Source organism: Syngnathus scovelli, chromosome 14, assembly GCF_024217435.2.
Source record: "Syngnathus scovelli strain Florida chromosome 14, RoL_Ssco_1.2, whole genome shotgun sequence".
Classification (NCBI taxonomy): Eukaryota; Metazoa; Chordata; class Actinopteri; order Syngnathiformes; family Syngnathidae; genus Syngnathus; species Syngnathus scovelli.
The window spans coordinates 7,552,514-7,575,528 of NC_090860.1; the positions used below are offsets into that span (position 1 = coordinate 7,552,514).

The 23,015-nt window shown below is 39.2% G+C and overlaps 1 long non-coding RNA gene across 1 annotated transcript in view; it reads left to right on the plus strand.

Annotated features, from left to right (window-relative positions):
• Positions 1–2,945: 2,945 nt before the first annotated feature.
• Positions 2,946–23,015, plus strand: part of LOC125981310 (uncharacterized) — a 38,237-nt gene continuing 18,167 nt past the window's right edge. The window contains exon 1 of the long non-coding RNA XR_007485895.1: positions 2,946–3,202. This is a non-coding gene — a long non-coding RNA (uncharacterized lncRNA). The remainder of the gene's footprint in view (positions 3,203–23,015) is intronic.

The window sequence follows — 23,015 nt, forward strand, 5'->3', positions numbered from 1 at the left end:
GCTTTTGTGTCAGCGGACTTTTCATTTCTGCCAAAAAAAATGGTAAAACAAATTCCTCAAGTGGGAGTTCTCTCATTTGGGTTTAATGGTTCAGATTTTTCATTTTGAGTGACATAAGTTCATTCAAGCCTTAAGAAATATGCCTTATTTTTATAGTCAGACATGTTCAGCCACCTCAAATGTCAGGTCATGTCAGTGCAACAGGAAAAGAGAAGCAGGAGTGTGAAAATAAATATTCCAGAACTATTCTGATTTGCTTCACAGTTGTAAGTTTCAGTCTTTTGAGCTAATAAGCTCAGACTCACATGAGGACACCGCAGAAATTAGCTGGAGCTGATGCCGAACCTGGAAAAACATTTTCTCGAATCATTTGGGCTTAATGGAGGGAATATGAGATACACAAGGGAAGGAACAATTTATGCAGTTCCTATCCAGATTAAAGAACAAAAAGCCTGAGATATGCTTGCAATAATAAATAAGGTCGCCACCCAAAGCTCTGAGTCATAATTACTTGCATTAATTTGTGATGAGCGCAGCACGATGGAACAAAAACCATCCCCCACTTTTAAATGATTTCTTTCATCAGGAATTAATGGATTTAAATGAGATGTATCAAAAACTGTTCCAGGATATCTACATCATATTTTTCCAATCCAAACTACAAGCAGTTCCCTACGAAGGAATCCCTCTGGAGCCCAACACACTTTCCCAGCCGGCTCTACTATGCCATCATGCAACCCCGGAAAGTTTCTTCCAGTATCCTCTGACACTCTGTCATCAAGGCCAACTTGCTGTCGTCAATGTCGTCACAACAGGTCACCTTGGTGACCCCCTTGAGCTTGGGAAAGAAGAAAAAAAATCACCCAGTCATTCTGACTGTCTAGAGAAATTCGCTCCAGCAGAGCGATAATCTTTTCGGTAAGGAACTGTCAGATGTTCAGAGCTTTGTGATCAGCCACAAATTATTCTGGCTCTTGCCTTTTCTTTCACAACTAACATCAATATTTTAAACAGTCAGTGGCCCAGTAACATGCTACTGTGTGAAAACATTTGACTTCATGTTTCTTTTTCATGCTTAATTTAAACAATGCTGAATTTACACTAAATTAGAGAACGTTCTTTAGAAAACTGCCAAACCCAAATTTTCGCTCTAAAATATTATCTCCATTCCTGGTTGGGAACCTTTTAGGTACATCTTCGTGAAAGGACTATTATTTTTTGGTAGCCAGTATCACTTGTAGGTATAGTACAGTAGGAGTGTATACAGCTGGTTCATGTTAGACATAACACAGGACGGAGAAAACCTGTCGAAGCATTTGCCGTGCAAGGAAGATCCTGACATAAAAATAACAGTTAAGAAAAACTGACTGCCGTAGGTCTGTAGTTTGATATCAGTACAGTATCTTAAATCAACAGTCACGTCACCCAAACAGGCCTCCGAGGCAAGCTATCACTTTCTAAATACATACAGCAGTCAGCGACGACAAATTGGAGATGAGAGTACAATGCCATATGGACATAAGGTTGTACAAAGTACGATGTTGACGGCGAAAGAGGTCCGATCCAGCTAAGATCTTTAATGGAGACCTATTCATGGTACCCAATCATCACCAACACATGTGGTGACAATTATATTTCCTCCATCCATTTTCAACTGTTTATTCAAGTTCGGTCGTGACTTCACAGTCCACCTCCAGTGCAGCCAATTCAGTCGATTGTAGATTTCAACGAATCTCAAGAATCATCTAACCGAATCCATCCATTTTCTGTTCCACTTGTGCAGTGTTGCGGGGAGCCGAACAAGCACGGTCGAGTGACTGGTGAGTCACAGGGCAGATCTAAATACAGACAACCTTTCACATTTGCGTAAAAGCAATTAGATGAGTTGGATTCTGTTTGCTGTTGGGGTTTCCACTTTAAATCCATACAAGACAAGTTGTTGGAAGTGATGTTAAAAGATGCTGATTATGTCATTGCTAGGAAATATACGAAAATGCCATTGCCTCCTTTTTCCATCCTAATTCTATTGTGTTTCCCTCGAAAGTTATTTTCATAGTGCTTTAATTTTCCTTTGTTGACAATCCAGCATGCATCTGCGATCACTTTGTGGCAGAAGGATTCTATCGGGTGTCTTCGGAGTCTGTGGTTGGAACTCCCTGTTTTATCTTGAATTGTTCATTCGCATACAGCAGACCACATGTCGCTTCCTCTGCATCCGTGTCTGTTTAGTTCTAAAAAATAATTCATAGTTGAAACAAACAGCTTGTGGGAACATTTAAATCTTATTAGCGTCTTTTCAATGCAGTGCTCAGCTTGAAGCTTCCAGAGGTTGGACGGCTGGATGCTCTCGCATGGCATGGAATCGATTGCAACCAGACTGTTCAGTTTGTCTTAGAAGACATTTCGACTCTCAAATGTTTCATCAGTTTATGCAACAAGGCTTGGTTAGTTTTGGCACCAGACAAAATTGGTGTGGCAAACTCAGCTAATTTTGCTCCAAATTGGCTGGAATTGGATCAATTGAGAACATCCACTGAAAAATCGGGGTGTTGTTTGTTTCTGACCCCTTTAAAATGAATAAAAGTGAATGTGAGTGCTGTACATCAGGGGTCCCCAACCAACGGGCCGCGGACCGATACCGGTCCGTGGGTCATTTGGTACCGGGCCGCCAAGCCGCACAGAAATTATTATTATTATTAATATATATATTTTTTTATCGACAATCAATTAATTCAGGTCAAGACGCTCGTCCCGGTCACGTGACAAGTCCATGTCTCGTCCCCAGCCGTTCCACTACGTGTCTGTTGTCATGGTTTCTGTCTGTGTCCTCGCCCCTCCCCTCCCGTGTGCCCATGATTAGTTTGATTATTCTCACCTGCCTCGTTACCTGTCGTGTATATAAGTCCTGTCTGCCCCTCACACCCTGGTTGAATCATTGTGTGTTGTTGTCTTGATGTCTTTTTTGGTCCCTGTTGTCTAATGTCTTCATGTCTTTTTGTTTCACGTCTTTGTCGGTCAGTCCTGTTGTTGGTTTTGTTAGTAAGTCATGTCAGTTTGCCGAGTCTTTTGAGTTTGCTTCAATAAACCCTGGACCAAGCTGCACTTGGTCGCCCTGCTCCATCCAATTCCGTGACAGAAGCCTTCAAAACTGCTTCCGCACATGGAGACCAAGCAAGCATCCTTGGTCCAATTCAACGTAATGGTGAGTTTTATTTTTATATTGTTCATACTTGTTTTTATGCCAGTCGTCTTATTTTATTTTATCGTATTTATACATTTATTTTAAATGTGTATTTCAGAATCAGAATCAGAATCAGAAAACCTTTATTGTCATTCTACATGGTACAATGAAATTGGAGACCTCCATCCAGTGCATGAGGTAGACACAAGTAACATAGTCAAGTAATCGACTAGTAGAAAAGTAGATGAAATAATCAGAAACAGTAGTGCGGACAAAGTGCAGTAATAGTGCATTTATTTATATAAATGTATTATGTATTTATGTAAAGGCCGATCCGCAAAAATATTTCTGATTGGTAAAAGTTACATAACATGTACTTGGAGTAGTGCAATGATACATTGATTTCTTGTACTTTAGTGTTTGGCTTGCACAGTTTTGAAGGATTCTTACACAATGTTTCAGTTTGTAGTAGATTCATATCTCTATGACAGGACACATATGAGTATTTAAATATAGCTACAGAAATTTGATTGACTGTCGAGCTGTGTTGTAACCAAGTTAAAAGGCACTGCGGGACGTCTGATTTTTGTCTCACCGTTAAACTGCAAGCATATAATGAAGATTTAGTGTCAATTCTTATGCACCATTTGAGTCTGATGGAATACAATGCCAATATTGCGAACTACCATATCACACGTTCTGTCACGCCAGACATAAATTAGGTGAGGTATTACATCCCGACGGAGACTGCATTTTGCTATTTATTCATATTTTAAACTTAATTCCAAATTCGTGTCCTTGGCTGATATACTGTACAGTGTATATAGTTCATGTATTTTCAATGGGGCAGTGCGGCGGACATGTTTTTATTACTCTAAACCTGCAATTAGACAATGAAATGCAGCATTTGGGACAATCTGTACGTATAAGGCCAGTATTATACCCGAGTAGACGATTTACAATGGGTGATGATCATCATGTAAACAGTATGATTGTATAGGATTTGACTTGCCTCAAGTAACAACGTATTAAATCTGATTAATTCCAATCAAAACCAGAGAAGGAATGCCCTTTTGAACACGAAGGGGAGTGGAATTGCCAATGGGCAAGTGTTCAAGATGAATGCAGACAATACAGTAGGTTTCCATCCTATGCGTTGCCAAATACAACAGCAGAGCAGGACTCCCCTTTGAATGTGTCAGAAGGAGAGCCAACAACTCCGACTGACCTCATAAAAAAAACTACCAGTGGGTGTGAATTTTCTCTTTGTGAAAAATGGGCAGTCAGCAATTGTAATCCACTTTTTGTACTATTTTATTGATGTTTAACACATTCCCATTCACAAGCTGGCTTTGCTATGTCTGTGAATGTACGCGTGTACAAAAGTTCATATTCTAGAATGTATTTCATTGTTCATCAAAATAAGTTGTTGTGTTCACACAAAGCAGAATAAACTCTGTGTTCTGATGATCAATTTGACTTTGAGCCTCAATTTCACCCCAAACTACTTACTATTGACGTAATTTCCATCCAATTTCTACAGTCAGTGGTATCAATAATGATATGATGATGAACTGAGATTCAACTGATTTGCTAATCCCAAAACCACAGTGCGTTCCAGTGATGTCACAATGAAGATGAGTCTTATTAAAAATGTCATGTTTGGTTAGCCTGATATATGGGGGGTGTCTTAGCAGCATGTCTTTTTGCTACGTGAAGGAAAGAAGAAAATTTGCCCTGGCTGTCCCCTTAAAGCAGATGTCCGCCACATCTGGCATATCACATCACTGATCGGCCCTCATATTGATCGTAAAGTCAAACTTTAAATATGCAACACTTTCATTTTTGAAAGTTGTGGTTTTGTTTTATGAGCACACTCTGGATGCTCGTATAAGTGAGGTAGCAAACAAGAGCTACTTGTGTCTGAAGTGTTGCCAACTTCATTAAATTTGATGACTTTTACGACCAGAAAAATAAAATGACAAAAGTGGTCCTAATTTTAGAGGCATTTTGATTTCCTTCACAATGGAGGGAAGAGAGCCAAGAAGGTTTGACTACATGCACCCCTGAATCATGATAGTTCAAATATTACCCAGTAAAACAAATCTGCAGGAAGTCACAGTCTGGATGGCTTATGTGACGAAGCCTTTCTGCTGTCAATTTGACCCCCCCGTGCCTTTCATGGGTCCTTGCAGCATTCACACTTGAGCGGAAGTGATTTGATCTGCAGCACAGTTCCTTTGAGAACGTTTGAAGAGAAAAAGGTGGTCCTGGTCCGCTTGTATGGCGCACACCAGGATGACATCATTTAATAGTGTTCACACTTGAGAAAACAAAGCGTGCTGTCAAAGCAATGACTCCAAAGTTTGTTTTGAATGAATCAAACAACACACCCTTAGGTGTTGATTCCTCGACTGCACATGTGCTACAAGTCCTGGGAACATACTTGTGAAAGTTGCCAATGCTCAAAAAAATAGCGTGGACCTTGACTTCTTTGGATCTCATTTATGTAGGCTACGGAAGATTTCAGCTTTGACATAGTGAATAACATAACGAAACCAATATTTTCTTGCTTTATACCCTAAAAGCAAAGGTGTCAAACTCAAGGCCCGGGGGCTAGATACGGCCCGCCACATCATTTTTGACACCCCTGCCCTAAAGGTTTGAAGATCAGTCAAAAGTTGCATCCAGCAGAGAGCTGACAATCTTCAGCCCTTCCCGGCCCGACCTTTAACCTTATCTTCATCTCTACATCTCGGGTCGGATATCCTTTAAACTCTCAGTGGAATCCCGGTCGCTTCACAGCTCTGCCCTCTGCGACACATAAAGAACGCAGCTGTGGAGTTGGTTGCTCGAGGGCCAACAAGTGTTTGGTCGACCGAGCCCGCAACAGTGCAGAGTTTGCAAAATGTTTGACCTTTTTAGGGCGTCAGCTGAGAGGGTCTATTTATTGTGAGATGAGGGTGGTCTCAGACGCTTTGTTTGTTAGGTTTCATGGGGGCGACGCCCACGTAAACATGTAACAGTGGGTGAACATTATGGGCAGGCAATGAAATATGAAGTTATGTCATCATCCCTTTTGTCTTTGTGCTTTTTCTCTTGTAGCGTACTCAAACATTAGACATCATTTGTGTTAGTCATCTAAGCAATTTACGAGCATCTTTTTTTCCCAAGAGTGCACCACAACGCTTACTTGAAACAATCATGTCCAGCTTTTAAAATAGTTCATTTGGTTTTATTAGAAGTCAATTATTTCATCACTTTTTCCAGTGTCCTGAATTTAAGATTTGTGTTGTGCCAGACAGCCTTTAGTTGGCTTATTTTCACCAAACATATCAGATAGGAACATATGTCAAGGGATCTTTCTCATCTCTCTTCAAGTTGTCTTTTTGTAAAATTGTAAAAGTCTGCAGATATTGGCTTGAATGTCGACGTTTTCTGTCGTGGTTATACTCAAGGTTTCTTCCTGAAGACTTCCAATTTTCCTTCCCTCTCTTGCCAAAATGCTTGCTCATGTGGTTCTCTTCAATGCATGTGCGACCAGGTCCATATTCCAAATGCTTTGAGATCATCTTTAACATAAATAGGAAATAAATCTCCTCCTCTTGACATATTTTAGACAGATTTATGAGAGCTCAAATTTTAATCTAATAATTATTTTTAATTTAGGAGTTAATGCAGAGATTACTGTCAGTTATCAGGAATGCCTTTGGATCATCTGAGGCTTTTGACCAGACAGTACTTCGATCCAAAATGGAACATTTCCAATCAACAAATTGAATGAGAAAATAACAAGAGACGAGATGAAGAGCAGAGCTTCCACATTGGTTTCCAATGACATATTTGCACGAGTGGTGCTGTGTGTGGGCCATGGACAGTCAGCACTTTGCTCCTCCAGAGGCCGGTGAGGAAAAAATGCTTATGAGGGTTCCACATTGCGCTGAGTCACTCCTTCCTTGCATGGTGACGTGAAGAAAACCCACTGGAGTTTCATCCTCCCCCAAGGCCTCAACAACTGGCAGAGCAGCCATCATTCTGACCTCTGACCCCCACCCCTCCCGGAAGACTGTGACTCAAATCCCAGTAGCGTCTGTGAATGTTTGTAAGAGGACAGGAAAAGCCTCCAGTTCTGGGAACGACAAGAGAGATGATTTGTGGGTACAACTTAAATCAATTTTTTCAAAGGCTTTGTAAGCTTGCTGGAACCTGTTCACAGTGCTTGACTAAGCATTTGGAGATCTCAGGAGTCATCATAATAAGAAAAAGCCAGCATTGATTGATGTGAAATTCAATATAATAGTTAAACATTACTCTCTCAGTATGAAGTGAACTCAAAAAATATATATACAAGTTGCTTTGTATATCCATGTCCCTAAAAGACCGTCGTGAATCTTTTTTTGAATTAATGTTTGGACACGACATGTGTAAGTGATGAAAAAAAAAAAAAACCTATTAGTAGCATGTTTGCTAAATAAGAAGATGGGATCAACAATTCAAGAAGACTGCCTCCTAATTCCACCCATCCTGTTGCAGTTAACAAGTAAGTACAAGCCAGATGTTTAAAAGGAGCAGCAGTCATTCACGATGACCCAGGTTGGTCATATACACTGAAGTCATTGCTGAGAGCTTCCATGGAACATGTCAACTGAAGGTTACAAAACACATCGTCCATCACGATGCACACAAACACACACACACACACACACTTGTGTGGTGGCCAGGCTTGGTCACTCTCCGGCCGCATCATATCTAGGGGAAAATTTTGATACTTGTGTAAATGTGTGAATATAATTTTATAAATCCTTTGGTGGATTTTACGGTAAACAATGACTACTCAGTTTCAGAGGTGGTTATGAGCCTGCAGAATTAAAAGCTTGTGGCTACCCGTCAATAAGACGCTTTGTCACTCTGGCCGCTCCACAGAAACTCCCTGTCCTCACACACTTACATGCACGCACGCATGCACGTACGCATGCATACAAACACATGCACAAACACACACACATTCTCACGAGGGTGACTCAGAGTTTCCATTCTCGTACTTCAAATTGCTGATGAAGTGCGTAGATAAAAATGATAACGGTGTCTGTACGTGCATATCCAGACACAACAACAGCTGAGGTATATTGTAAACCATTCACGTTCCTCCTTGCGCATGATGAGTAATTCCTCCCTCAGACTGTGAGTCGGAGTTTTCTACGTGAAGTATTAAAGGCTGATGTTCTTCATTGGTGTGGGAGGAAAATTCCAAGCGGAACTTTTCTGATGTCGTTCCTATCACTGATGGCTTTCCCAGACCATCACTTAGGACTCTGCTTCGTTTGAGGGAAACCGGATGACGGCCTTAGGTGTTGCGGTCTTCCGACTCCCGCCCTCTTCTCCCCTCCAAGACGCAAACATCCATCCGTCATCAAATAACATGCAGGGGGAAGCTCTTCTGTTTCCAATTTGAACCACTGACAAATGTAAAGCGAAGAGAGAGAGCGAGTAGGACCGACATGTTGAGATGAATAGTAACGTGAAAATTGACACATCCGTCAAATTACCAATCGCATTCACGTGTTCGAACCCCGATTCCAGGGCAGTCCGTAATAACATCCTTGTAATCCACTGCAAAGAGTGCAATTAGGGTTGACACGTAATGGAGTCATAAATCTTGCGAAGAACAAGGGCCCCTTTCTACTTCTTGATTTACAGTTTAGGTCAGACACAGAAACACAGGCCAGATTCAAAGCCACCAGTCTAGTGCCTATCATCTACAAATATGGAAATAATTACAACCAACTACAAATTTCCAAGGAATTGCGTGTGAACGTTGAAAGATGCTGTTGTCAAGTACAATAGAAAGAACTTAATTGAAACATCACTAGCACGCAACAATTGCTAAATACAATGCAAATAGGCCTCCTAGGGGTTGTAAGTAGAATTATGATGTAAAATAAATCACATTGATCGCCGAGTTGTGACCCTCCTCCACTAAGTATTCCCTACTACTGCTGAACAGGACATGACTCGCCTCGCCTCTGCTTGACTTGCTTCGGCACTTTTATATTTCAAAAACACGAGTTAGACGTTCATAAATTAGTCGCATCTGTCTTTTTTCCCAGAAACACGATTTAATCTCAACAGATTGGTCATCTCCCATGAAGTTCCTCTATGCTCGAACAATGATGGAGGGCACAACCTGACATTGATGTACAGCACCTCGACCTTGGAGTTCATTTTGAATATTTTTTTGAGGTTGTTTGTTCTGGGCTCTTATTTTACCATTTATATATATTTTTTCTTTCTTCAACTTGTCAGTTTTCCTACTGTGGCCACGTCCAGGAAGATTTAAGCAGCCATTGTCTAGAATCAGTGCCCGGCCAATTCCAAATGTTCAGAGGATAAATGGTGTTTTCGCACGATGTCTATCATGGCTTTAACGTCAAAACCACACGGTATCTTTGGCCCTGTGTACATGTCTGAGTCGAGTCCAAATTTTATGTCGAAATTGTGGATCCCGTACCGAGATCTCTCATCGCAGCCAGGAGACACACAATTTACTTTTCTGCAAATGTTCCATTTTCCATTTGTTTAACTTGTGTTTGTAGTAATCAGAATTAGCATTGGCAACTACTTTGGGGGTTAAGGTGTAAAATCGTCTTTGGGCCTTTGGTGTATTAATTTTCTGTCTATCATTCATCTTTTGCTCTTCGCTGACTTTCCCAGTCATGATAATGTGTTTAAAAAAAAAAAAAAAAAGGAAAAAATGTAACCACTGATTGTTGTTGCAGAAATATATTCATATCCAGTCACAGCAAGAGTCTGAATCCAGTTCATAGCCTTGACCTTCTTGCTTTGCCACAGCTTATTTTGTAATTCTGTCAGTTTATTTATCTGCTCCTTGAATACAGCATTATTTCATCTATTGCTTTCACACTCGAACGCGTAGCCAAAGTAGCCAAAGGCAAGAAAAGTAATCACCGAACTTAAATAGATCAAGTTTAATTTTCCTGGCACCTAATTATACCCCTGATGCGTATCACAGATAGAATAATTTGACATGTTGGGAAAAAGCACGTTTGGGTATTTATTCATGTGTACACATTTATAAAACCCTCAGCTAAAGAAAAAAAAATGATGTATGATTAATACTTATTAACTGTTGGCATAATGATGAAGCGGAAAAGAGAAAGAGATAATTGAACATTCGATAATATCAAAATATCTGACATTTGGCACTGAACTGTACTTCTAAGTGCCGTGTCAATACAGTAGTTTTAGAATTTTGAATTTATCGATTTTGTTTTTCTTTATTGAATAGCTGCCTAGCATGTGGGTTCCATACTTTACAAATTTCACATTAAAGCGCAACATTAACAGTGATAAATGGTAAAAAGGTCTAAAAGCATCTATCACCAACTGGGGACCTTGACACGAATGTTGGAATCTCCCCGTGAGCCAGGGAAAATTGTCAAACGAAAGGTTTTTCACATCGGCGCTTGGAACACAGAGCAATGGGAAACATGACGCTTGGCAAATAGTTCGACAAAGTTCCAGAGAAATAAAGCTTCCATAGCTTTTGTAATTGATACAGTGATTATTTGGCGGGGGAAGGCAAACAATCTCGGAAAAAAACTGAATTCAGTAGACAACATTCCATGAAATATTCACAGGGGATTGAATGAGTCCATGAAATAGATTGAGATGGTGGGCTCAAATGGGAGGCCAAGCGGGGGCAGGGGAGAACACGTCAGTCAGAAAATACGGATGAGAAACAGGCGGATGCCAGGGAAGGCTGTTTCATGGACTCTGGAGACTTGATGATTACGGCCGCTTCAACAGCACCCCACCTGGTGACTGTGGGGGACTGCAGATGACAGATAAGAATTTGGAGTTGGCAGGAACAGCAATACAAAAGTGGACGGATGTAGTGACATCAGCCTGGCACTCATCCTGATTCCATTTGTCTCAAGGGAAACTATTTTCCTGCCTCACACCATTCTGCAAATCCACCGCTTTTAGTCCAGAAAATGTGTGCTGCAAATCTTATTTTCACTGGGTCAAGGCTTTTTTGAGAGGTTGTTGTTGTCATAAGCTAAATGATTTTCCAGAGAAGCTCATAAATGTTTAAATTATTTGATTTGAGCTGCCGTTTTGGTTCCAGTAGACACAGGGCACAGGAGTCACTCAGAGGCCAGCTTCGATTCATAAGAGTTGAAAAGAGAATGTGATTCATCTGCAAAGAGCTCAAAAGTACACATGGAAAATATTTGACAAGTCTTACATTAAATTTCAGGGGGAATCCTAGAACAAAGGAAACTAACTTATAAAAGACGGTAAGTGGCACAAGAACTTCGATTCAAAATTACATGGATAGTCGATGTCAAATCAAAGTGCCATTGAATAGTCATGACCGGAATGAGCTAGATGAACGTTTCAACTGGGACTTGGAGACCATTAGAGTTGCTTCCGTGTCCGTAAGCCATCGACATGAAACTCAAGCCAGAACGATCAGTGGAAAACCAAAGTGAAAACATCTATGAACACATAAAGTAAAAATTCCTGCACTCTGCTTCCAGACTTTGTGTTCATATAAGATAAACTAATCAGCAGCTGGCTGGAGAACATCTTCTCAACTTGGCATTCAACAAATGTATGGACTATTTCAGTTTATATACTGTGTTATGATGCACAACTTCACAAGACACTAAACACATTACACTCATTATTACTGTATACAAACACTGTGTATTTCTATTTAGGGTTATACTGTCACGTATTAGGAAAGTGCAAGTATGAGAGGCTGTAGTTAAGTAAAAAAATAATTTAAACAAAAATTGCAAACAAGGCATTTCTGGTCAAGCTGAAGAAACAGGAAATGAAAAACAGGCACCAAAGTAACAAATAAACACTAACAAAACAGACGTGACTTGGGGAGGATACGAAAACAAAGCACGCGACACATGGTACTGATGACAATGACCCAACAACCACTGAAGAGAAAGGCGGGAACTAAATACAAACAAACTGACGAGACGAGGAACACCCGGACAAGACGCAAGTGGCTGAGGAAGCTGATTGGAAGACACAAGGGGCGGGGCTAACCAGAACAGGTGGGAATAATGATCAACAAGGTACCGTATATTCTGGAGTATAAGGCGCACCCGACTATAAGGCGCACTTTCAATGAATGGCCCATTTTAAAACTTTGTCCTTATATAAGGCGCACTGGACTATAAGGCGCACCATTAATGCATCATTTATAATCACAAAATAATGATCCATACTCTTTTAGATTCATGATTCATAGTCTTCAGCAGGCAACTTATGATTGATTTCATGACACAGTGCTTTGGGCCAGTTTACATTTAGGAATTTGGTGTATATATAAGGCACACCGGACTATAAAGCGCACTGTCGGCTTTTGAGAAAATTTGAGGTTTTTAGGTGCGCCTTATAGTCCGGAAAATACGGTACAAAGAACACCTAGAAAACGTATCACTGAGAAAAGGGACAAGAAAATCACACCAAAGCCCAAATCAAGAACAAACTAAGAACATGACAAATACATACATGCAAATGTGTGTCATTATTTTTAATTCTATCGTCGTGGAAATGGTTGAGGGGTAGAATGAAGCCAAACTTTGCTAATATTAATTATTAATTAACTAACATAAGTTACATGGAATATGGGAGGGAGTTTGATCCATCATCAACTGTATCTAATGCCATGTGGTGCTTCACTCTTTCTTGCAAACACGCCAGGATTTTCCCATTGCCTCAGTTCTTGTTCTGCAGATCGTCAACTTGGTGCATCTTGTTTTTCCTCCGCTAATCTTGCCTTGTGGGTTCGAAGTCCGTAATTGGTGACATTTACAAAATGTGTGGCCAATCAAATCATATTTGCAGCCTTGAACTTTATTGTTCTGTTTTTTCCCCAGAGTTCTTAGTTTAAGACTTTGTTGGTCCACTGAATGATGATTATTGCTCAGGTCAGTTTGAAAATCAATGATCATGACTACATTTTAATCATTTATATAATTTTTGACTAAAGGCTCTTAGATCCTTGTATTAAATATTCATAAACAGCATCATAAAGAGGAAAAATAATTCTAATGTCTATTTAGACTCGTTACTGAGGTTAAGGCAATAAGTAAATTGTTTACTTGTGGTGTTGGATTATCACTATTGTTTTCATCAAGTTACAATCCCAGTTAGCAATATACACATGCTATAAACAACAAGGGGTCCATTCGTAGAAGTAAATGAGTTACATGTCTCTTTCGTAAACGTAAATCTCAGGTGGTTAAAGAGGAGACAATGGCTAAATACATGGCAAGAAACTCCATTTCATATTTACATCGGAAATCTACCAAAACACTCCCCATGTGTTGCCTATTACCAAATGAAAAGTTGCAGTGTGTCAGTGATGTGAGGGGAAGGTCGAGCCAGGTTTCAGCAGATGTCTTTGGTTTACTTTCTTTGTTCCATCCTTCCCTCACGTAGATTTACCATGAACAGCAAACTGGATGTGATCAGAAAGCGTGCGGTGATAGTGTGCAGCGTGTCTATAAACCAACCCTTTCTGGCTTCTTTCAGGTTCGTACACAATAATCGCCTTTCTCCAAGACTGACAAAGCATGTCAACAACAGGCTCTCGCGTGACCTGAAGTTGGTTCCAAACTAATCCTGCAGGGATTCCTTTAGGGTAACACCCCTGATATTATTTTACAAGAACACCTGCATAGGGATCATGCTTCAGGACAAGATGATTTCATTTTTTCTGCTTGTAGATTAAAAGTTTGTCATTATGAAAATATGTTTGTTGGGTTACGGAACACTTTGTTCAAGATAAACATCATTAAAAAAAGCATACCAAACATAAAAGTGGGCCGATTTATCCGAGCAGCATCCCATCCTGCCCTTATTCTTCTTTTGAATTGTGGTCAATTATCTTATTTAAAACAGAACAATAACCAATTAGAAAGCCATTTGAATCTTGTGGCGTTGCTGGACAAAAATACTGTTGAGGAGCAAGTTCATGTGTTGAGTATGTGTTGACATATGAGTACGTGTTGACATATGACATGTCTCACATGTCCTCAATCATGATAAAAATGACAACAACAAGAGCTTGTAACCACCAGATAAGATAAAACATCCCAACTTTTTGTTCCTAGTATTTTCCAGCAGTCCGCATGGCCTGTGGCACCATGCTATTTGTAATTCTTGGTACTATGAGAGACATCTGGTTTGTGGGAGGAGACTCAAACTTGTCAGTGGACATATCTTTTAAGTATGTGGTGTGCTGGTTAGGTAATTTAGACAATGTTACATGGTATGACAGAAGCAAGGTGATGGTGATGTTTTTTGTCGTCTTGAAGGCTTTGTCATGTTTTTAAAGGCTCTTTTTAATAAATTTAGGATGGGGAGAGCCTAAAACAAAGGTATTGGCAATATCAAAATATATGTGCCGTATTTTCCGCACTATAAGGCGCACCTAAAAACCTCCAATTTTCTCAAAAGCCGACAGTGCGCCTTATAATCCGGTGCGCCTTATATATGGACCAATATGGATTCGTGGATGAGGACTAATTTATTAAAGTAAGATTTAGGTGTTTATTTTGTGTGTTGTGTGATATTAACGTTTGAGCAATGTTGAGTTATTGATATATTGTTATTGTTTTCACTATTTCGAGTGTTACTATATTGTGATTGCATTAACGTTTGAGCAACGTTGTGTTATTTATTCTATGCGCCTTATATATGAACAAAGTTTTAAAATGGGCCATTCATTGAAGGTGCGCCTTATAATCCGGTGCGCTTTATAGTGCGGAAAATACGGTAATTCATACGTAACAATTGTGACGATTGATTTTTTTTTCTATCAATGCTTGTCATCATTCATCAAGCAGAATAAAACAAAAATCAATTCAAATGACTTCAAAGTTTGCACCACTGATTGGAAATTACTCCCAACCCCAAGACTATTTCCCCCCATTTTTGTAGCATGGCATATTAATCTCGATTGAGATTTTACATCAGCAAACAGCTCACCACCACCAATCTGTGGAAAACCTAGACTACCATCGCCCAGTCCCTGGTGGAAAAAAGATTAGGGACCTCTACCCAAGAATAAATCAGTTTTGTCTGTGACCCATCAAGCTATTGTAAGAGCTAGTATCTGTCAATTACATAAAGTGGATGTGAAGTATTTAGCAAATATTTTGCTCCAGGGATAGACTTTTTACACCTTTAAGTTGACAGTGATTTATTTATCCATGCTGTTCCATCCCCGTTGGGAGGTACATGTGTACCGGCAATTAAATCCGTGTCTGTGCATTCAGGCACTGTCAGCTTGAATTAGAAATCTTCAACCCATAGCTGGAAAAAATTCCACTCTTTGCTCTTCGTTCCCTCAAATTTTCCATCTGCTCTGGAAGTTTTAAGTTCCAACATGCAAGACGTTCTTTCTTTTACCCTATCATTTGTGTTTAAGGGAAAGAGGCCAAAAGATTTTTCAGATATAAGGATACCATACTCCTGTTTCTATACCTCATAGTACCTTCATACCTCAGTCTATTAGAAGGAATTGAAAATATTCATATTTATTTTTAACTTTCTCTCCAACTCATTCTTGTATAGCTTTTGAATCCTCATTTCACAATCTTGAAACAACTCATTTTTTATTTGGGCTTTGGAATTTCCCTGTTACAAGGTTAGTAGGATAGTAGGGTCGACCATCGATAAAATTTGTACTAAAATAAAATCTGTATCCACATACCTTTAATAACTATAGACAAATGAGACAAGCACTTGCTGAAAGATTAGCGAAAAAGCAACTGTCAAGTACGTATATTTGTCTTCTTCATGCCATGTGACAAGTGCTGCTGGTGATTAATGTTGCACTTCGGAGGCCTGGCAGCTAGCAGTCCCAAACTTTCTGGCGGGTGACGAAACCAAAGCAAAACATAAAGAAGCATGTGTGGACATTTGGGAGCAAGTAAGAACTGAGGTACCCACACACCCAGAAATACTTTAAGGAGTCATCTTTGTATTTCATGACAGAAGGGCAAATGGAATTACTAAGATGAAAGTATATTAGCTGCCTTAACAAGGTTGTAAGGATGTATTAACAGCTCGTTAGCACATAAAAGTATGACAATGACGCTGGCAAGTATTGGTTTCAGCATTGTGAGCAATCTACTCCCTTTTCCCCTGCCTGCCCTTCAAGCAGGGTCTTAAAAGTGCCACTCAGCGTGATCTGAGCCCCACAGCAAGTTTATATTCAAGGTTTAATGGCAACCGCAGACCAAGCTAACATAGACAACCATTGGTGGTCTGAAATTTGTTCTTAGTTGACCTGTTGCTACACTCATCCTTGTCACCTCAGGTCATCAGATTAAAAAATCCCAATAGATTTCTCGAAAGAATTTTTCCAAACACTTGATATGTAATAAAAGTGATACTTGGATGGAAGACAGCAGACTTACGTGCTATTTAGTTGACATCTGATCTTTCTTTAAAAGACGTGCATTGCAACCATGCAATTAAAGCTTCAACGAAAATGACCTCAGTGGACGAAAATGTTTGTGCTGTCATGACTTTTTTCTTGATTTTTTTCAAATTAACAATAACAACAATAACAATAATAATAATAATAATTAATAATTCAGACAGCAGGATGTTTTACCAACATCATCAAACCCCTAAATTAAGGATTATGTGCTAGGGAAAATGGAATTTATCTGTTGAGGCGATTTCCATATTTTATCACAGTGTAGCATTACTCAAGTCAGTATTACTTCATGTAAGTTGCTCATCGTGGTGCACACCCCTTACGTTGACTTTCCACAATATGGTGCACAGCTTTGATCTCATAATGTGTTTTATTAACTTCAAATAAAGTTTAAGTTTCCTGGAACTTGGTTTTATAGATGGAAATGGCTTAATCAAGCCACAAAAAAAACGTGTATTTTTCTGTGTTCCCAGGTGCCTGTAATGGTAACCATGACCATAATCACCGATTCACCATCATAAATATTTTACATAGATTATTTAAATCACAGGTGTTGAATTCAAAGCCCAGATCTTGCACGCAAAGGCAAATCACGCTTGTCTTCACTTTTAACACCAGTGAGATGTAAGATATTGCAAACTAGATATTGTTTTTGTTACACACCACTCTCTTCTGATTTCAAAATCAATTATCTGTCAATTTGTTGTGTACATGTGATACTATGGGGTGATCATATGAATGAATGAATAAGTGAATCTTTATTTTGAGCATGATTTAAAGAATAAAAACAATAAAAAAAAACAATATATATCACTGTTCGAAAATATAAGAGCTCAGAGTCATATAAATGGATACTATTGGCATTATTTTGTGGATTGTCACAAAAAACAAAATGAGCGACAAAGAACAGTAAAACAAATTAAATTTGTTCACGTCAGTCGAACAACCCGTTGTATTCTCATCCCAATGCTGTCTGCAGTATTTGTTATATAAATGTGAATCACTGCATACCTTGTCAAAATGATGGATTACACTTAAATTGATGAAATGTTTAAACATAAACAAGTAACAAGCTGGCTACAGGATAATATCCCCAGGAAAGGCTTCTGCGATCAAACCTTCAGCAAAATGAAAGGCGCCTTTGTTGGTCTTGTGCAGTTGTCCTTACAAACGGACCGCAGGAACCATACTTTCCATGGTGATGGTCCAAACCTGCGGATCTGCCATGACTGGGGCCCACTACCTGAAGAGAGGAAGGAGTTTTGGTTGGTCTGTATTCTGTGACTCAGAACGTCCACTGTAGTGATTTCCTCTATAAACGTCCACATCCAAGCTAATAAGTCACTGTACAACCTGCAAGCCTATACTGTATGCAGGTTTAAAATTCATACAAAATGTGTATGTTTGTAGTTGTAGGTCTGAATGTGACGCCAACAAGCACAACCGCAGTCATTTTATTTCTGTTGGGGTTTCATTGTAAAAGCCTAGAAAGAGGGAGTGGATGTGAAACTAGTGGGAAGGGGAACAGAAGCATTTGTCAAAGTCAATTAGATCGTTGTTACCTAAAGAAAAAAAAAGATTGAATATATACAAGTTTATGTGTTATAATGTGCGTCAATAGCTTTAAAAGGCATTATAGCAGTTGGAAATAATGTTGTTCATATGTGGTTTATTTACATGCTCCCTCCAAAAGTATTGGGCAACTGAGGCTAATGTTTTTTTTTATAATTGCTGTACGCCCCATTCACATTTGACGTCAAAAGAAGAATGTAATGCAAGACACATTTTGGCTTTTTTTACATTTGGATGTGATATAAAACACCAATATGTTCAAGGAGCTCTCTTTTCAGCTCTCAAAATGTTGTGCTGTCAGTGACAGTTGTTTGCCTTAGTCCATCTATTACTTGGAACGCCAATGGTTGAATTGCCCAATGGTCGTATTGGCCAATGTCTGGCAATTGCTCTGATGTATTTCATCAACGCTCAGCTTAACAAGTTCCAGCAAGAAAAAAGGGTGGGTTCAACCAAAAGAAGCGATCTTCTAAATTGTGTATCCGATCCAGATGCAGAAATCGCTGATGTTTTCATTGGGGGCATCTTCTGCAAAATGGACTTTGCGGTTCTTTTTTGTCAAAAGTAGATCAAAAGAATTACCAGACTATTGTTATTGTTTGGGAACAATGTAGGTTTTTGTCAAATCAGATTTCAGTCCTGGCCCTACTCAGCATCTGTACTAGAATCTTTAAGATTGGACCAGCACAGTGTTGGTAAATTAAAAGACAATTAGACAAACATTATCGAAAAGTTTGACCTTTTGAGCTTTCACCGAACTGTCTGAAGATATTGTTGGGTCGCTGGGCTGCAGATTTCAATGACAGGATGCAGCTTGATACTGTTGTAAACACATCACTGGTTTACATTTCCATAGTGTTTGGAAAACCCTGGGGCCTTGAAGCTCATCAAGTGAAGAAAAAAAAAAAAAGGCACAACAGATCCTCACACCGATGGTAAAACAATTTCAAAGTGTTGCCAGACGTCTATGTAGACATTGACCAGCCATCATGTGAAAGGAAATTTCAAGACGAGCACGGATTATATTTGCATAGCGGTTTGTATTGACTTATAGATGGAATTATTTTAATATATATTGTGAACAACTTTAGTTTGGCACTTACTGTACCTTAGATGCATTATCTTACCACTATGCTTATTATTATTATTATTATCGTTGTTGTTGTTGTTGTTGTTATTATTATTATCACAATAATTAAGATAAAAACTGAAGTAAATTTCTATCCAGGGTACAAATAAGTCACATTTTCAAACCAAAGTGAATGACAAAACTCAAATAGTGGCACGATATGCGTAATTTTAGTCACTGGGTGCGACCAACGGCATACCCAAGATTGTAATTTTATCACAAATATCAAATCTTTGTTTCCTAATCAATGGATAGCCTTGATTCTTAATCTGAGTCAGCAAAAAGACTTGTACTTGAGCGTAGACGTTTTTTTAATTTCCTTTTCTCTTTTGTGCATGCATGGTGTGTAACCCTCTGGTCACAAAACTTTTACTGACCTTTCTGTGACATCAGGCACTTTGTCATTTTAGATCTTTGATCCAAATGGAGACTCATGCAATACAGATGGATCTGTCCGGACCGATTCTTTCGGATAGGTCAGGGACTAAACAATGGAACTGATTAATATTGCTCAATGTGATAAAAACCTCAATATAATTAGATCAGTCAAAATATTGTGTCATCCAGTAGAAAACATGTCCTTCAAAGTGTATCTGTCAATTCCTCCTTAATAGCTTTGTTTTTGTTGAGGGAAAATATCTTGGGCCCAAATTGCTACTGATCTTCTCTCTGATCACTTCTCAAATTTTGACTGTCTTTGCATTTAACTGGATGCAGATTTTCCAGTCAACGGGGGATGAGCCCAAGTCTGCCAGGGCTGCATCCATTCAATGAAGGCTCCACATTAAGACCGTCAGCCTAATTCACAACACGTGTGTTTTGGAGTGCCCAGCAGCGGAACCCTGCAAGCTGAAGAGACAGCTACCACATTTATTCTTTCTTCATTAGCGTGGAGACTAAACATTTCTTAAAAGTCCATCAAAAAGTGAAGCATCCTGGGGAAATGGCTTGTGTGGCCAACTGGGTCTCAAGCATGTCCAGCCTCCAATATTTGTCATTTGTAATGCTAAAACTTCCCACATAGGAAACATGTGTACTGCTTTTTTGGAGGAGTGTTTTATGTTAAATCGTAACTTATCTATTGCTGAGATCGGATGCCACCTTTACTTAAACGCAACGTCAACATGAAAACGATCAATTCCAATATAATGTGTCAGCTAAGTGATGAGTCCGCAGATTTTTTTTTTTTTTCCCTTCTGTCTGTATTATGTCATAGATTATTGTCAAGTGTGAGCTAAAAGATGTACCCTGGTCATCATGCAGCATGATGTACTGCCTGTCAGCTTCTACTGAAAGCAGGCCAAGCCATCTAGGTTGAAGCATTAAAATTGTTGGAATGAAGCCACCTTCCTTGCTGATGAACGTTAAAATGAATTATAGTCTATTTTTAAGTCGATTCAGCTATCTCTTGTTTTCTTGGCCGCTGACCCTGGTAGCTTTTCCCAAACCACAGCACATGTTCTATGGATACCACAGGATATCACTCAAACATGGTGAAGAAATAAAAAGCAATTTAGTGCACTGCAGCAATTGTCCTATGGGGGGGCCCTTACCCTTTTTTAAAATTATTTTTAAGTCTAGAAGCGTGTTTTTTACATTCTTGGCCCCATATTCATAAATTCCAAGACAGCTCAGCTGTACTCAGGTGTAAAAAATGGCATAGCCTGAATTTTGTACCAACGCAAACCTCAATAGGCTTGTTTGGGAATTTGGTTCATCTCTGCGTCATGCTGGGAATTTCTTTTCAGTTTCATATACGCACACATCAGCAAATCGTTTTCTTCCTATCAAGAACTGCGCCAATTGAACATATCAGGCTTTTAGTTTTTACTGGGCTCCCAATTGTTCAAAATGTTGTTAACCAGCCTGTATAACACATTTTCTACAGTAATATTTATTTGAATGTGTAAAATTATTTACTGCTAGTGATTACCTCATGCTTGCCCTCACACAGCGTGCATCTGGTAACAAAATGTTTGTGGTGCTAGAAACTTTGAAAATTGATTTAAAAACTTTCAAGCTTTCAAGATTCAATAACAGCAACAAAGAAAAGTTGACATTCTATCAACTATGACGAGATGAAACATGCTGGAGAGTCCAACTGCCAAAAGGGGCAATGCTGATTTTATCATCGAAATACAATACACATTAGGATTACACCAAATACAAGATTAAAATTTATTTGTTGCGTCTAGCAGGCAAATAATGGCTTCACCAAAAAATAATTGCTGACAGGTTTTGCTCTTCTAAAACTGAAAAAAAATACAACTTTAATTGCACAAATAATAGTCCACGACATGGGTGTCCCTTACAAACTTACGGTTTTAAACACATTCCAGAAATTGCATCACAAACAGACTCATTACAGCGTCTGACACACACACGCAAACAGTAGTTCACAATAATATATACTTTTGTTGTGTGGCGGTTTGTGGCACTGTCACCCAATACTGCCTAAACTCCTCCATATGTCATGCTGGAAAATTTTCCTCCTTTTTCCTAACCTGTGGTTTTTCAGAAAGCTTGTATTTCCAGGAGATGTGTTTGAGGCTTGGAACAAACACCAAACGCACCTCAACTGGATTTGAAATTAACTTAATCAGAGACTGATGCACGGAATCAGCAGAAAGTTGAATGCCGCTGTTAAAGGAAAGTTATTACGTTGAGGAGAAACAAAGAATATCCATTAGGATAATGTTGCCACACATTTTACCCATATTAGTAAAAACAGCACATCTGAACTATTGAAGTTTTTAATCATCGCTCTGAAATGGTAAGCAGAACATTTAGTCTGTTTTAGGTTCACTTATGCCACAAGCTTTTAAATGACTTTGATAACAAAACCTTTCCTGTGCCATTACAGCCCTCGCTTGTTTATAGTCTGCTGTTATTTATTGACCATATCTTAATTTCAACCCTAATGCCACGATAAACATTCTGGACTGCTGCAATGGCAATCCCTCTCCATCCTGCCAGTCGGTAGGAAAGAGCACCTCTGAGTCCTCCAAAATAAACACAAAGTTTTAATGATTTTTCCAGGTAGTTCTTCGGAGGGATGTGCTATGAGATCCAGTAGAAGCAAAGAAGGGGTGATGCATTGTTGGCATACTAAAGCGTCTATGTTTACCTCTTAGAACACAGAAGACGGTGAGATGTTCAGTCCCGCATCATCCAGTCAGCATTTATATTAAGTCAAAGGACAAAATACTGGATTCCTCAAGTTCATTTGAGTACAGCGTTGACAGGTTTGACGTCTATTAGATGAATAGGTTATTGAAAATAAGGACAATTATGCAACATTTGAACTGGAAGTTGGACCTCAAGGATAAACAAGGGATTACTTTCACAAATAAGCACCTTTTCAAACTCCTGGGCTTCATTGCATGTCTGCACTTTGTGTTTCACCTCATGCTCAAGGCGCCTGTTTTTTGGTTTGGCACTCTGTGTTTTCCATTTTGTTTCTGCAATACTGCCGCACGAGGTTATTATGGCTGAATCTTCCTTTTGGACAGCATGTTGAAGAGAATTTATGCTTAGTTAAAGTTCAAATGTTGCAAAGGATACAGTACAAGTTGTAAATTTGATTTTACTGCAAGATGTCAGCAAACAAAAGTACCGTATTTTCCGCA